This window comes from Triturus cristatus, chromosome 6, assembly GCF_964204655.1.
Source record: "Triturus cristatus chromosome 6, aTriCri1.1, whole genome shotgun sequence".
NCBI classification, from domain to species: domain Eukaryota; kingdom Metazoa; phylum Chordata; class Amphibia; order Caudata; family Salamandridae; genus Triturus; species Triturus cristatus.
This window is the reverse complement of record NC_140589.1, coordinates 789,972,480-789,988,980: the sequence shown is the minus strand read 5'-3', so window position 1 is coordinate 789,988,980 and position 16,501 is coordinate 789,972,480. Positions and strand designations below refer to the sequence as shown.

The 16,501-nt window shown below is 41.1% G+C and overlaps 1 protein-coding gene across 2 annotated transcripts in view; it reads left to right on the top strand.

Moving 5' to 3' along the window:
* LOC146817886 (N-acetylglucosamine transporter UNC93A-like) overlaps positions 1-16,501 on the top strand; it is a 174,724-nt gene that overhangs the window by 38,602 nt on the left and 119,621 nt on the right. The window lies entirely within an intron of this gene.

Sequence of the window (16,501 nt, the reverse complement as noted above, 5' to 3'; positions counted from 1 at the left end):
AGGATGGCAGAGGTAATGTGCTCCACCACCCTAATGGGCATTGTACCATTTGTCAAACCATATATCCAGCCCTGAATCTCTGACACAGTGACTGGTGTTTTAAATATGTAAGTTAAAATAGTAAAAAAATGGGAACAGTGCTATTTTACCATCTTACACAGAATTATAAATGATTACTGCTCATTGTAACTTTAATTGCTGGGTCAACATTGCAATAATGCAGCACCAAAACACACACCAGCACAAAAATAGCAGAACACCTGACCACACAAGAAAATGCAACACATCAATGAGCACAAATGTTTCTGTTACACATAACCTTGTAGGAAATTGGGTTATTAGATGTGTGGCCTGCACAAGTAATAGGTCCAAAATTGTCCTTACTGGGAATCAGGCACCCCATTGTCGCGCTTGACTCTCTCAGGAGAGCGAGGCAGAGCAGTCCAAGGACTACTCAGGGGAGGTGGTGTGGGACATTAATCACTGTTCACTGGCACGCAAAATTAATACTTAATAAATGATTGTCCAGTCAGTACTTTTTCTACACTACTAAATACTAATCAGTAATTTACAAATATACTCATTGGTAGATGGAAAATACCATAGCTGACATTACAAAATTCTCTTTGACCCCCTAAAGGGGTCATGCAAACATATAAGGTAAGTCTATTGGCTTGGTCAGAGGTTCAGGTTGAACAACCCACATGTAAAATACATCACTTTATTATTTTTATTATTAATGATTGCATAATGCAATCATCAATAATAAAAATCAGGTGTAACTGCACCTATTACAGTAAATAAAACGTAAACACTGTCAGCAATAATCAATGTTAACATAATTATCTCAATAAAGTATTTAAAATGAGCAACACACATGGCTTGGTATGTTTTATAGACTTTCTAACCATAAAAATGCAATAATACTAGCAGTACCTAGAGGACATCGCAATTTGATTACATTACACTGCAACTATAGACTTGTCCCCTACAAAGTGCTTCAATACATGTACCTTTTTCATATCTTTCAGGCCACAATCACTGCAGTCATGCAATCAGCCCCTATAGGGTGCTTCACTTCATCTGTAGAGCAAAAGCTCCAGCATTGGGAGTGCTTGAAAACATTGAGAAAATCCTAGAGAGGTTCTGGATTCTATGACCCCGTAAACATAAGGTCAGCATTTTTAAAACCTTCTATCGGGTGGGGGGGGGCTGCTGCGCTTCTGCAGTCCTCCACCCTTCTTTGGCTTTGTTGGTGGTACCTCGCCATCCTGGGGCCCCAACAAGTGAAGAAAACCATGTTTAAATTGAAGAGCTCCATAGCGTATTATGGGGCGCTCCTCCGGGAGCAGTGAATACTATATGAGCGGCTCTCCCATTGTGCCAGGCAGATATGCTGCATTATTTGTGCCACTTGGCTTTGCGATGCATTGCTGTTTGCACAAGTCTGCTTTTTGCTTTATTTTGGGGGGGGCTAGTGGCCCCTCGTCAGCTCCCATGCAGCCTGCACCTCCATGTGTGGCTGCGGGAGCCAGCAGCTTCTTTCTCCCTGCCAGCTCCTGAGGACAGGGTGCTGTCTTCTGCAGTGCTATCTTCTGCAGTGGCTGCCTGCTTCCCCTAGACATGGGCATAAGGAGCGGGGGCAAGGCCACCACCATTAGGAGGGACACATGACCTTCTCGCCTAAAAAACTGTGCAATCTGCAGGAAGTAGGTTCTCCAAGCTCCCAGTGCTAGCCTTCTTCCTTGTCTTGGTTTCTGGGTGCAGAAATACAGAGCTTTCCCCAACTGGTCCTCATGGGTTTTCTGGACATCAGGGTGTTCCTACTTCCAATTCTCCATTGTGGTCCAGGATCCAGCAGTGAAGTGCAAAAAATCAACAGGCAAAGGAGAGTCTCTCCATTATGCAAGAATATTTAAAGGGGAGAGGAAGGTTCCAGAAGCCAGGCACCCCTGGCCAATCCTAAGGTGCAACATCACCTCTCACCCCTGTCCCAACCCTCCTGCACAGCATCCTGGGACAGGTCAAAATTGTATCACCCAGGACTCACTGGTCACATCTGCTCCTGGGGTCTCTACTCCACCCCTGGCTGACATGGTTGCCGGGCCTTTCACACCAAAAGTTCAAAGAGAAGCCCCCTTCTGTGTTGGCTCCAGTTTTCTGTGCTTCCTACTTTGTTCAGTGGGCCTGGGCTGTCCCTGGCCCTTGGGGCTGTATGACAGGTAATTAACAAATGCAGATATTCTTTGCGATCCTTTCCTGCACAGTAGCTGAGGGAAGCATTGTTAAATGCTCATTTTGTGTGGGGCCACCTTTGTTCCTGCTGCTAGAGAGCGATGTAATTAACGAGGCACAGCTGCATTTTAAAGGACCTTTGCTCTGATCTTGAGCTGAGCCAGAGAAATATGACAGTCGTGGATGACCCATAATTTGTACAGATAGCTTTTTGTAACTTGCAGAAATGATTTCCTTGCACAGGTCATACCCCAATTCCATATGTTGCCGGTCTCTGCAGGCCAAAAGGAAGAGAAACTACACTCTAAGGTAATTATTATCCCGATGTGTATAATACAGTGTCAGTACCGATAAAACAGCAAATCACACTGACTTTCCCTATTAGTGTACACTAACATTATAAGGCCTATCCGAGGTTAATATCTAATCCTGAAGAGTCACCCCTGTGCCTGGCTACCTGTGCACAGTTAAAGGGATGCGCATGACAGTAGTCTCCTACGTGCCATCTGCACACATGTGCAAACGCATGTGCACATGTTCGCATGTAACCACCCAAGTGATCCTTACCTTAGCTGCCTTATCTTAAAAGACGGACACTGGCGGCAAACACATGCGGGCTATTTGCCAAGTGATTACGGTGAGACACCTGTAGTGAGGCTTACCCTCAGTAAAAAATCTAAAACCAGGCAACCCAAAAAGCAAAAAATCTGGGTGTACTGAGATGGTAGAATCCACTTGCAGCACCCCTCCAGAATACTGTATTCATGGTACAATGCTGAAAGGTGGTAGGGGCAAGCACTGCTTTAACTTACCACTAATGCCATTAAATAATGCCAGTTGGAAGTGTTTTGTGGTCCAGTTTTAGGTGTGATATGCATTGAACACCATGCTCATCTATTTTCACAGCAAGGCATGTATCTATGCTAAAGCTATCTTGACAACTAGAAATTATTCACCTGCCAAGAAAGAGAGAGTCTTTCCTTGTCTGCAAAACAATGACAAAACAAACATTGCCCCATCAAGCAGGGTTAATAACTGTGGTCAGGACACAAGGATATATTTCCCTGTTCTTATTTTGTCACAGTTAATGATGCCCTTCCTTTTCCGTGTGCCTCAGCCAACAAATGCAAGAGAGAGGTTACCGAGTTCAAACTAAACAATATGACACATCTCCCTGAGAAGAACATAAATATTGCCAATTTTATCAACCACGGTGTTCTAGCAAAATATGTTGTTTGAACATCGACAAGCAGGGGGGGGTTATAATTCTTAACTCCAGATCTACTTAACTTGATTAAAACATCATAAAGGTAAGTAGATGTGGAGTAAAAAATTACTAAATATATATATATGTACTAGATTATTTTGCTGCATTACCTTGTGGTCTGTGCTTCATTGTCCAGAGAAGTTTGCGCAAGCCAATGAAGTTCGTGTCAATAAGAAAAGCCGTTTTTTGACTTCTCCAGCTTAACACAGACCCCCCCGCCATTTGTGGTGCCGCCAACAAAGAAGTTAGCGCTTGCTTCACAAGCTTTCCAGTAATCCGGGAGGATTAATGCGGCGACACCCCCCGAAGAAAGAAGAATTTAGCAGAAAGCTATCCAGAAGCGAAAACAGAGTTACCAGGTAGGCGGATACGTGCTAAATCAACGCGTTAGCTTTGCCGGTAACTGACAAACAAGCTTAATGGAGTAGAACACTGCATTCAAGAAGTTAAATTCGGGAGTGGGGTATTTTTGCTACGTTTGCGTTGGAACTATTTATTTCAAGCTCCCCGCAATAGGCACGTAATCAGCTTACTTTAAATATTTCCAAATCAAGACCATGACAGCAGACGCTCTCCGAGAACGGGAGGTGGCGGCGGCCGACATGTTTGACGACACTAAACGGCCCACAGTGGACTCAATGTCCCAGAATGCACCTGCGGGGCTCCGCAATACGAGTTTGAGGGACAAATTTAAAATGTTGGAAAAACTAATGAAAAATGAGCAAAAAAAGTGGTGGAAGGCTAAATCCCTCCAACGATACGTGGACGTTGGTAGGGTACCTCGTGGCTTAAGAATTTTACTAGCACCAAGCTACGAGGATCCTGATAGAGATATGATGAGAGAATGGGCTGAGGCCAATTTAGATTCATCACGCCGACTCATGCTCATCCTAGTGAAATATGCAGAAAAGGACAGAGGCAAGTTACTGGAGCAAATTGACATTCTCAATACAGAAATACAAGATATGGGTCCAATAGAGGATATAACAAAACTGCAAGATGAAATGAGAAAGAGGTTGAAAAAAGAAGAGGATATAATCAGAGAAAGGAAAGCCTATAAATTCCACAGAGATCGTACTGATTACGAAAGTGGAAGAATTTTTACCTTCGCCAAAAAATATGATTCTTTGAAAGTCTCTAAATTCTACGGAGGCCAGACTGACAAAAGAACCCCAGCCACTAAACCTAATACGGAGGGGATGTAATCGAATTCTGAGCTCAGTTCGGCACCAGAAAGTGAGACAGAAATTGAATCACGTAATCAGATGCTTCGTCTCATGCCAGCATCACTTTCACTGGCCGATGATTTTTTAGTGGAAGAGCGCAGGCAAACCCTGCGCCCAAGACCAAAGCACAACAAAGCACAAGAAGAACAATCAAATGCCGGGAAAGTTGGCGGGCAAGTAAAAGAAAACATCAACAGCAAAACACAACAAAGGAGGCAACAAAAGAGAAATTGGCGACGTTAGAAAACAACGTAGGCAATACCACCCCAACAGTTGTAAACCTCACAGAAATCGTACTCAATAAAGCAGAACAGCAACTTCTTTCATTGGGCCTTTCCTTCTGTCCTGTCAGTTCTTTTAATTATGCTACCACGCGATTTGACGTATACAAAAGTATCAGAAAGTTGAAATTAAAAAAACATTTCCAACAAGCCAAATTGCAGCAGACAAGCCATGCCATGAAACGACGGATATTCAATTGGTGCATATTCATCAAGGAGAGACTTTAAATCCTCTTACTCAATCAGACAGAGGTTTTTTAACTGAGATGGAAGAACTACTGGAGGAAAATTCAATTTCTAGCCCCAATATGCCAACAAGTCAAGAAGGCAATGACAAGGACACTCAATTGAAGCCTAAAACTCCTTTCAAATCTCGTTCTACATTCCATCCATTGATGAGCAAAGACTCAATTGATAACTTCCATGACAATGTTATAGCTGGATTAAAGGATTTAAACTATAAACTTCAAAAAACCACAAAATCAAAAATGATAAAACAAGAAATCCAATTCCATGCTCTAATGTCTAAACTAAAAAAGAACCCTGACATTGTCATTCAAATGCAGATAAAGGTGGGAATGTTGTTCTTTGGAAGAAAAGTGATTAAATTGCGGAAGCCATGAAACAACTTAAAGATAACGAGTGTTATCGATGCAGTGACTTTACGCAATATTACCAATGAATTTAAGATGAAACTGATTGGGTGGAAAAATGTGGGACTGCTGACAGCGGACACATTCAAATTTTTGAACAAAGATCAACCATTAGTCCCTATCTTATACTTTATCCCAAAGATTCACAAGAATGCACAACAACCACCTGGTAGACCTATTATCTCAGCTCGTAATAGTCTATTAGAAAATGCTTCGAGATATGTAGACTTTTTTCTGCAGGAACATGTTCAGAGCTTAGCTTCATATATTCAACACACCAGTGATTTCTTGGCAAGACTTTTGAATTGTCCATGGCGAAATGACTATTTATTAATGACACTAGATGTGACATCTCTATACACGTCAATCAATCATAGAGATGGACTAAAGGCTCTTGAATTTTATTTGCCCAAAAGAGGACCGCAATATGCTCAACACAGTGCTATGGTTTTAAATATTGGCAGAATTTTGTTTAAACAACAATTATTTCCTGTTTCAAAACACCCTCTTTCAACAACTGCGAGGAGTAGCGATGGGGGCCAGCTTTTCCCCCAGCTACGCTTGTCTCCACATGGGCTGGTGGGAAGAGCTGGTCCTACCCAATGATTACTCTATGTATGTAACTAAAAACATCAGATCAGATATATTGATGACCTTTTTATAATTTGGGAGGGGTCAAATACAGATGCAGAAGAATTTTTAAGCCAATTAAACAATAATTCTCTCAATTTCGAGTTCACAGCATCCATCAGCAAGACAAGCGTTAACTTTTTAGATGTTGAAGTTTTATAGAAGATGGCAGAATAGAGATAAAACTACATAGAAAGCCGACGGCAGGCAACACCACACTACATGCGGGTAGCTCACATCCCAGGCATCTCATCAATAGCATACCATATGGTGAGATGCTTAGGCTGAGATGTATCTGTAGTTGCGATAAGGACCTCATCATTGAACAAGAAAATAGCAAAAAGAGATTTCTTGAAAGGGGTTATATTATCAAATGTCTGGAAACTGCCATTCTCAAAAGTAGAACTAAGACTAGGGACACTTTACTCTACACCAATTCACACTTCAATGACAGGGAAAAAGATCAGGAGGATACGTTCAGGTTTATTCTTCAATTAAGCAAACACAAAAAAGAAATCAAGAAATTAATTATAAAAAATTGGCCGCTCGTCCTAAGTGACCCTACTATCGGACAAACTTTGGCGAGAAAACCAGCAATTACATACAGTAGGGCTATGTCTATGAAGGACATTCTAGTCCAAAATGATCCACCAAGCCAAAGCAAAAACACATGGCTAGCACAAAGAAAGGGTTTCTTTAAATGTAAGGTGTGTAAAGCATGCAAACATGGTATAAATCACACATCATACAAAACCCCTTTCAGTAATGAAGAAAAGTCGATCACCAAGGCCCTTAACTGTAAATCGGACCATGTGGTATATGTGCTGGAGTGCCCATGTAGGCTCAGCTATGTGGGCAGTACCATCTTACAGGGACACAAGCGGGTACTCCAACATATTAGAGCCATTAAGAATAAAGACCAAACGTATCCAGTAGCCAGACATTTCAATGAGGTACATAATGCGGACCCTACAGGCTTAACCTACTTTCTTATTGATTCAATTCCACTGAACAAAAGAGGAGGTGATAGACAAAAAGCACTAAGACTTATGGAAACTAGGTATATTTTGAACTTAGACACCAAACATCCGAAAGGCCTGAACGTTACTGAAGAACTTTATACATGCTTATAAATGTCCCAGATTCCCACAGGTTACACCATCAGATACCAATATGTAGAGGACTAAGGGTATTCTACACAGACAATAATGAATAACAGTGCAATGCTACGCATTAATTTGACATGTCTGCCGCCAGACTGCTACCTTAGTTTATTAGTGTACTATTTTTTCACATAGGGTGGGTCAACAGGTTTTTATATGTATTACTTTTAGTACATTTCACTTGAGGAGTTTTATGGAGTATAAAGCACTTGCACTTTATAGAAGCACAATTTACAGGGAATCAAACTAATCAAATTACAAACATAATAGTATACCTGCCAAAAATTGTAACTTGAAAACATACAAATAGTCAGGACAGTTGATAAAATCGTAGTAGATTAGATTACAGCATTTAAACCATTAATCAACTTTATTGTATTATATTATTGTCAATACCTTGCCTTTTATATATACATATGAGATAGCGACTAAACAAACATGATTTTATAGATAATGATATTAATCATGACATTAATGTTGCTTTGATATTCAAGTATGTTTATAATAAAGTTATTTTAACAGGGTACAATTAAGATTTTGTTAATATTTATGCAAATTCCCAAATGAAAAAATCAAAATTGGGATGGTTTTAAATATTTATTCAGAGACAAACGTTTTACCTGTATTTAATGGCTATTTATTCATACACTGTCACTTTAAGCACTGGTTAAAGCATTTTCCAAACAAAATCTTGAAAAAAATGAGAGAGAAAAAAATTTATTAAAAAACCACCCACCTGACAGAGCGTGTCATGTGATCAAGGCCTTTACGGGCTGAAACGCGTCATGGCTGTAGAGGTCTTTTGGGATTAAAGAAGATTATTTTGCTGCATTACCTTGTGGTCTGTGCTTCATTGTCCAGAGAAGTTTGCGCAAGCCAATGAAGTTCGTGTCAATATATATATATATATAGATTCACTTAAAAAACCATAGGTTTCACACATGTTATAGTTAGGTGGATATTAAGTGAATATATATATATATATATATATATATATATATATATATATATATATATATATATATATATATATATATATATATATTCACTGAAAAAACCATAGGTTTCACACATGTTATAGTTAGCTGGACATTTTACTGATAAAAAACCAATGAAATTCCCCCGTTATAGTTACTGTAGGCAACTATAACTCACGCGACCGCAATCCTCTGCTGATGCTAATACTGTATTTAGACACTTATTTGCCCATATCTTCTTCCATTAAATTTTAGCTATACATATATTACAAATATTTTTTTTTCATAAAGACACATATGTCATCAGCAGAGGATTACGGTCGCGTGAGTTATAGTTGCCTACAGTAACTATAACGGGGGAATTTCATTGGTTTTTTATCAGTAAAATGTCCAGCTAACTATAACATGTGTGAAACCTATGGTTTTTTCAGTGAATTAGCAAGGTTTTTTAAATGCTATTTCCTAACTATAACGTGTGTGAAACCTATGGTTTTTTCAGTGAATTTGTACGTTTTTTTAAATGCTAAGTTACTTTACGCCATTTGTGGCGTGCGCGCCCACTTAACGCAGTTCGTTCCGTGCACGGTTTTTATCAACTTTAATAAGCCCTGTACATTTGGTGGCCTTCGGCCACCAAAAGCACAGGGGGTGAGGTCAATGTGGATAGTGTTTTTTTTATTTCGATTTTATAATTTCATGTTGCCAAAATTACGTTTTTTTTCTCTATTAATAAGCCCTGCACATTTGGTGGCCTGCGGCCACCAAAAGCACAGGGGGTGGGGTAAGTGTGGATAGTGTTTTTTTTATTTTTATTTTTTTACCGTAAGCGTACGGTAAGCTTACGGTAAGCGTACGGTAAGCGTACGGTAAGCGTACCCCGCGAAATTGCCGAAAAAAAAATAAAACCGTTTTTGCTCTTGGGGGATGTTTGGGGACTCCCTCAACATGACTATGTGGGAGGGAGTTGTCAAAACAGCCCCGTAACATGTTTTTGGCCATCATGTTTGATAAACAACACTCAGTGCGAGAGACAAAATGGCGGACGCCGCTTCCTGGTTTCGGCCGATTCGAATGTTTACTAAGATCTAAGAGCCAATCAGAATCGCGCTCGCGCACGCCACCGTAAGCTTACGGTAAGCGTACGGTAAGCGTACCGTAAGCGTACCGTAAGCGGGCTCAGATATATATATTGATTTAAAGGCTATTTTCTCAGAATCTACTGAACAGATTTACACCAAACCTACAAAAGGCACTTCCTTGACCTAGGGACTACCTCTCTGCCAAATTTCTAGTAATTCTGTTCAGCCGTTCGGGCTGTAGCTCGTTCTAAAGGTCCTATGGAAAAATGCATGGGAAAAACGCGTTTTGGGACCCCCCTTTTATCTCAGCCCCCGCTTGACGAATCCCCCCGAGACTTTCAGGGTAGGAGCGGAACGTAGCGCCCCACCTATTTTGAGAAATTCGCGAGGATTCGTCGACCGGCGCCAAAGTTATTCAAAATAGAATGTTGAGGTTTTCATATGGAAACGTGGTCCTAACTATAACTACCTACTGGCGACCGCCAGTAGGTAATATATATATATATATATATATATATATATATATATATTCACTGAAAAAACCATAGGTTTCACACATGTTATAGTTAGCTGTACATTTCACTCGTAAAAAACCATTGAAATTCCCCCGTTATAGTTAGGGCAGGCAACTATAACTCACGCGACCGCAATCCTCTGCCGATGATGTCAGATATTACATCACTGATGACATATGTGTGTTTATAAAAAAATAAATATTTGTAATATATGTATAGCTAAAGATACAGTATTAGCATCAACAGAGGATTGCGGTCGCGTGAGTTATAGTTGCCTGCACTAACTATAACGGGGGAATTTCATTGGTTTTTTACGAGTGAAATGTACAGCTAACTATAACATGTGTGAAACCTATGGTTTTTTCAGTGAATTTGCATGTTTTTTTAAATGCTAATTCCTAACTATAACGTGTGTGAAACCCATGGTTTTTTCAGTGAATTTCTACGGTTTTTTGAATGCAAATTTTTTTTTGAGATTTTTTGTAAACCTATGTATAAAATAATATATGTACTATATCCTGCATTATGGAAAGGTTTTTTATGCATTTTTTTCCGTGCGCGTACGGTAAGCTGACGGTACGCGCTCCGTACGTCATAAGTACGGTGCGCGTACGTAATAGGATACGCGTACGGTAAGCTGACGCTACGCGCTCCGCACTTCATAAGTACAGCGCGCTTACGTGATACGTGCGTGACGTACGCGTACACGCGGAAGCAACGTCGCGGTTACACAGGGGCGTGTAATGCTAATGCGCGAGTGCATCTTACGTACACGCTCCGTAAGCGCTCCGTAAGCGTCACGTTTGCGCATGCGTACTTGTTTACGAGCGCGTACCGTAAGCTTACGGAGCGTGCACGGTAGGTCATGTGATCCACAAAGAACACTTTTCATAGGTTGAAATTACTTTCAGTTCCAGAAACTTCCCACACCACACCCATTCCCCTCATTACTGCTTGAAAGAACACTTTTCATTGGTTGAAACTACTTTCAGTTCCAGAAACTTCCCACACCACACCCATTCCCCTCATTACTGCTTGTGATTCTCTAGGAGCAGGAGCTGAATTGTCTTTGGGATACAATGGCAGAACAGCAGACCTCTTCTGAGAGTGAGGCTAGCAGCACCACCATCATCCAGAGAAGGAGGAAACAGAAGAATTCTTTTGTATGGGAGTATTTTACTTTTCCAGAGGGGGAGAAAAAGGTCAATGCTCCACTGGTCACTTGCACACTTTGTGACCGTGTTTTATCAAGAGGAAATCCTAGGAAACAGTATTCCTTTGGAAATCACTCTATGATGAGACACCTTAGGGATAAACATCCCAGGACCTTTGCTCGACATACTGGAGAAAACTCTTCAGTAAGTCACCAGAGCCCAGCCTCAGAAGCTCAGCCGAGTACATCATCGGCAGCTCAGCTGAGCCCTTCCTCTGAGGTGGGAGCATCACCTTCTTCTGCTCCTCTGGACGTTAACCCTCGATTTGGGAGGGTTGTAATGAGGTGTATAACATGTTCTGGTCTTATTGTTTTTGGGGAGACCAGTGTTCCCCTTATTAACAATAAGATAGACCAGCACGTTTGTAGACGCTCATAATATTCCCATTCTTTCTTTCCTCCATCCCTCTATGAACCCAACGGCTCTTTTAAGAGCCAACCTTACCTCACAATTTTTTTTTTTTTTTTTAAGCTTTCCTTTTTGAAATTTTTTTTTTACCGTACGCGCACGGCACGCTAATTACGCGAATTTCGCGGAATTTCTCCGTTTACGCCGTGCGCGTACGCTGCGCGCATTCGGCGATTTTTTTAAAAAAAATTTAAATTAATTTTTTGCCCTTGGGGGTCCTTCTGAGACCCCCTGACAAAGGCTAGGGGGTCAGGAACTCTCCAGCCTGCCCCCTTTTCACGTTATCCACCTTTGTTTTACACCCCCTCAGACTGCGAGAGACAAAATGGCGGCCAACACTTCCTGATTTTGACCGATTCGAATGTTTACTTTGATCTAACAACCAATCAGAATCGCGCTCGCGCACGGCACCGTGCGCGTACGGTAAGCTTACGGTAAGCGCACGGAGCGCGCTCACAGATATATATATTGATTTAAATGCTATTTTCTCAGGAAATACTGAACAGATTTACACAAGACCTGCAAAAGGCACATCCCTGACCTGAGGACTACCTCTCTGCCAAATTTCACATAATTCTGTTCAGCCGTTCGGGCTGTAGCTGTGTCTAAAGGTCCTATGGAAATATGCATGGGGAAAACGCGTTTTGGGACCCCCCTTTTTTCTCAGCCCCCGCTTGACGAATCACCCCGAAACTTTCAGGGTAGGAGCGTAGCGTAGCGCCCCATTAGTTTTGAAAAATTCGCGAGGATTCGTCAACCGACGCCAAAGTTATTCCAAATAGAATGTTGCGGATTTCCTATGGAAACACGGTCCTAGCTATAACTATCTACTGGCGACCGCCAGTAGATAATATATATATATATATATTCACTGAAAAAACCATAGGTTTCACACATGTTATAGTTAGCGGAAATTTTACTGATAAAAAACCAATGAAATTCCCCCGTTATAGTTAGTGCAGGCAACTATAACTCACGCGACCGCAATCCTCTGCTGATGCTAATACTGTATTTAGACACTTATTTGCCCATGTCTTCTTCCATACATTTTTAGCTATACATATATTACAAATATTTTTTTTTCATAAAGACACATATGTCATCAGCAGAAGATTGCGGTCGCGTGAGTTATAGTTGCCTGCACTAACTATAACGGGGGAATTTCATTGGTTTTTTATCAGTAAAATTTCCGCTAACTATAACATGTGTGAAACCTATGGTTTTTTCAGTGAATTTGCAAGGTTTTTTAAATGCTAATTCCTAACTATAATGTGTGTGAAACCTATGGTTTTTTCAGTGAATTTGTACGGTTTTTTAAATGCTAAGTTACTTTACGCCATTCGTGGCGTGCGCGCCCACTTAACGCAGTTCGTTCCATGCGCGCACGGTGCGCTTCGCGCCCCGTGTGCGCACAGTGAGCACGCGGTGCGCTTCGCGCACCACGCGCCCACTTTACGCAGTTAGTGCCGTGCACGCACGGTGGGCACGCGGTGCGCTACGCGCACCGCGTGCCCACGTTACGCTAGATGGGCCATGTACGCACGATGCGCTTCGCGCACCGTGCGCACATGGAGGACATATGATGCACTTCGTTTTGAAAGGTAATATTTTAATTTTTCGTATATTTTATAAGCCATGCCCAAATGGTGCCCTTCGGGCACCATTTGCACACGGGGTGGAGAGAGTGTGGATAATTTTTTTTTTTATTATTTCTTTTTAAAATATTTTAGTTTATCTCATCTCTAATAAGCCATGCACAATTGGTGGCCTGCGGGCACCAATTGCACATGGGGTGGAGAGAGTGTGGATAATTTTTTTTTTTTTTTAATTTTTTACCGTACGCGTACGGTAAGCGTAATCGGCGAAATTACCGAAAAAATAAAAATTCCGTTTTTGGCCTTGGGGGATCTTTGGGGACTCCCTCAACATGGCTATGTGTGTGGGAGCTGTCTAAACAGCCCCTTTACATGTTTTTGGGCTTTATATTTTAGAAATCACTCTCAGTGCGAGAGAGAAAATGGCGGCCGCCGCTTCCTGGTTTCGGCCGATTCGAATGTTTACTAAGATCTAAGAGCCAATCAGAATCGCGCTCGCGCACGCCACCGTACGCGTACGGTAAGCGTACCGTAAGCGCACCGTAAGCTGGCTCAGATATATATATTGATTTAAAGGCTATTTTCTCAGAATCTACTGAACAGATTTACACCTAACCTACAAAAGGCACTTCCTTGACCTGAGGACTACCTCTCTGCCAAATTTCTAGTAATTCTGTTCAGCCGTTCGGGCTGTAGCCCTGTCTAAAGGTCCTATGGAAAAATGCATGGGAAAAACGCGTTTTGGGACCCCCCTTTTATCTCAGCCCCCGCTTGACAAATCCCCCCGAGACTTTCAGGGTAGGAGCGGAGCGTAGCGCCCCACCTATTTTGAAAAATTCGCGAGGATTCGTAGACCGGCGCCAAAGTTATTCAAAATAGAATGTTGCGGATTTCCTATGGAAACGTGGTCCTAACTATAACTACCTACTGGCGACCGCCTGTAGGTAATATATATATATATATATATATATATATATTACCTACTGGCGGTCGCCAGTAGGTAGTTATAGTTAGGACCCTGTTTCCATAGGAAATCTGCAACATTCTATTTGGAATAACTTTGGCGCCGGTCGACGAATCCTCGCGAAATTTTCAAAATAGGTGGGGCGCTCCGCTCCGCTCCTACCCTGAAAGTCTCGGGGGGATTCGTCAAGCAGGGGCCGAGAAAAAAGGGGGGTCCCAAAACGCGTTTTCCCCATGCATTTTTCCATAGGACCTTTAGACACAGCTACAGCCCGAACGGCTGAACAGAATTACTTGAAATTTGGCAGAGAGGTAGCCATAAGGTCAAGGAAGTGCCTTTTGCAGGTCTGGTGTAAATCTGTTCAGTATTTCCTGAGAAAATAGCATTTAAAAGCATATATATATGTGGGCGGAGCCTAACCACACATCTCATCCTGAGATCTGATTGGCTGTCAGCACTTCATCCAAGAAGTGTTGACAGCCATCTTGGGACCAATATACATGATAGCACCTCATTAAAAAGCATTGCAGTTAATAGAAGGTTTTAAGACTTTAGTTACATTATAAATCATTTGTTGATGGTACCATACTCATTTTAGGAATTGTGGTATGTTCTAAGGTGATTTCACCATGTGAAAAAGCCTTCTGCTGGGATATCATGATTGAGAGAAAAATATTTTCTCATGCTTTTACCACAGAGGTTTGGAAGGTGATCTATAGGCTAAACTGAGAGCTTATTTTCTGTAAATTCACATTATCTTTCTCAGTCATGTGAGAATGAAGTCTGACATTCTCAGTAAAACATGTACATCCAACAAGGGCAGAGACTGTCAGTTGATTCCTTTGTGTTCTACTGCAGCTTCCCAGAGTGTTCCAAAGAACTACTAGAGCGCTAACAGTCCTACTTATGATAAACGTATGGCACACCTGAAGCCATCTTGCTTGGATTAAAGTGGTAACTCTTAAAACATTTAATTTAAAAAGGAACAAAATGAGGGGGTTCATTTTTCCATAAAAAGTATGATTAGTGCTGCAGAAAGAAAAATTAGGGCACATTTTGAGTGACTTCTCAAATCCTCTTCTATTTCATTAAAAAATTCTGACATGCAGACTGAAACATGCACTTTCAATACCAGCAGCAGTTTTCCCTGGTGAGCAGTAGCTTTACTACAGTGATCTAATGAGCAAAAAGAGTGCTAACATTCTGAATTTATGGCAAATGTGTGACACATCTGAATGCCTTCTTGATGGAATCAAAGTAAAAAACTGAAAGTATTTCCTACTGAGGAGACTGCAGTAAATGAGGAAATTAGGAAACTTCATAACAAATAAGTCTCCCAAGATGGCCACCAGAGACAAAAGAGCCCAAATGTAGCCCAAATATCACCCAGATGTAGCCCAAGTATAGCCCAATGACAGAATGTCCCAGAATGTTCTTAAAAACAACTAGAGCGCTTACTGTCTTCATTATGACAAAAGTATGGCATACCTGAAGCCATCTTGATTGGAATAAACTGGTAACACTTAAAACATTTAATTTAAAAAGGAACACAATGAGGAGGTTCATTTTGCCATAGAAATTATGATTAATGCTGAAGAAAGAAAATGAGGGCACATTTTGAGTGACTTCTCAAATCCTCTTCTATTTCATTAAAAAATTCTGACATGCAGACTGAAACATGCACTTTTAATACCAGGAGCAGACTTCCATGGTGCAGTAGTTTTACTACAGTGATCTAATGAGCAACTAGAGTGCTAACATTCAGAATTTATGGCAAATGTGTGACATATCTGAATACCTTCATGATGGAATCAAAGTAAAAAACTGAAAGCATTTCCTACTGAGGAGACTGCAGTACATGAGGAAATTAGGAAACTTCATAACAAATAAATCTCCCAAGATGGCCACCGGAGACAAAAGAGCCCAAATGTAGCCCAAAATCAACCAGATGTAGCCCAAATATAGCCCAATGACAGAAGTGTGCAAAACACTTATTATTTTGTGTTTTTGCAGTGTTATATAGTACAGACTTGTCAGGTATTGGAGTGCTTTACATGAACATTGGTTACATCACACAAGAACAAATTCATTTTGGTTGTAGACATGGGGAGACTAAGTGATTTGACCAGAATCACAGAATGTCGAGCTGAAGCAGAAACTTCCTCTCCCCTAAGCACATCCTCTCCCCTAAGTGCAACATTTAATCAAGTGGTCAACTGGATAAAAAAACATAAAGATAACAAATAATTTAAAAGTGCTTTGTCGCTATTTGAAAACTCAGAAAATATGTCCTT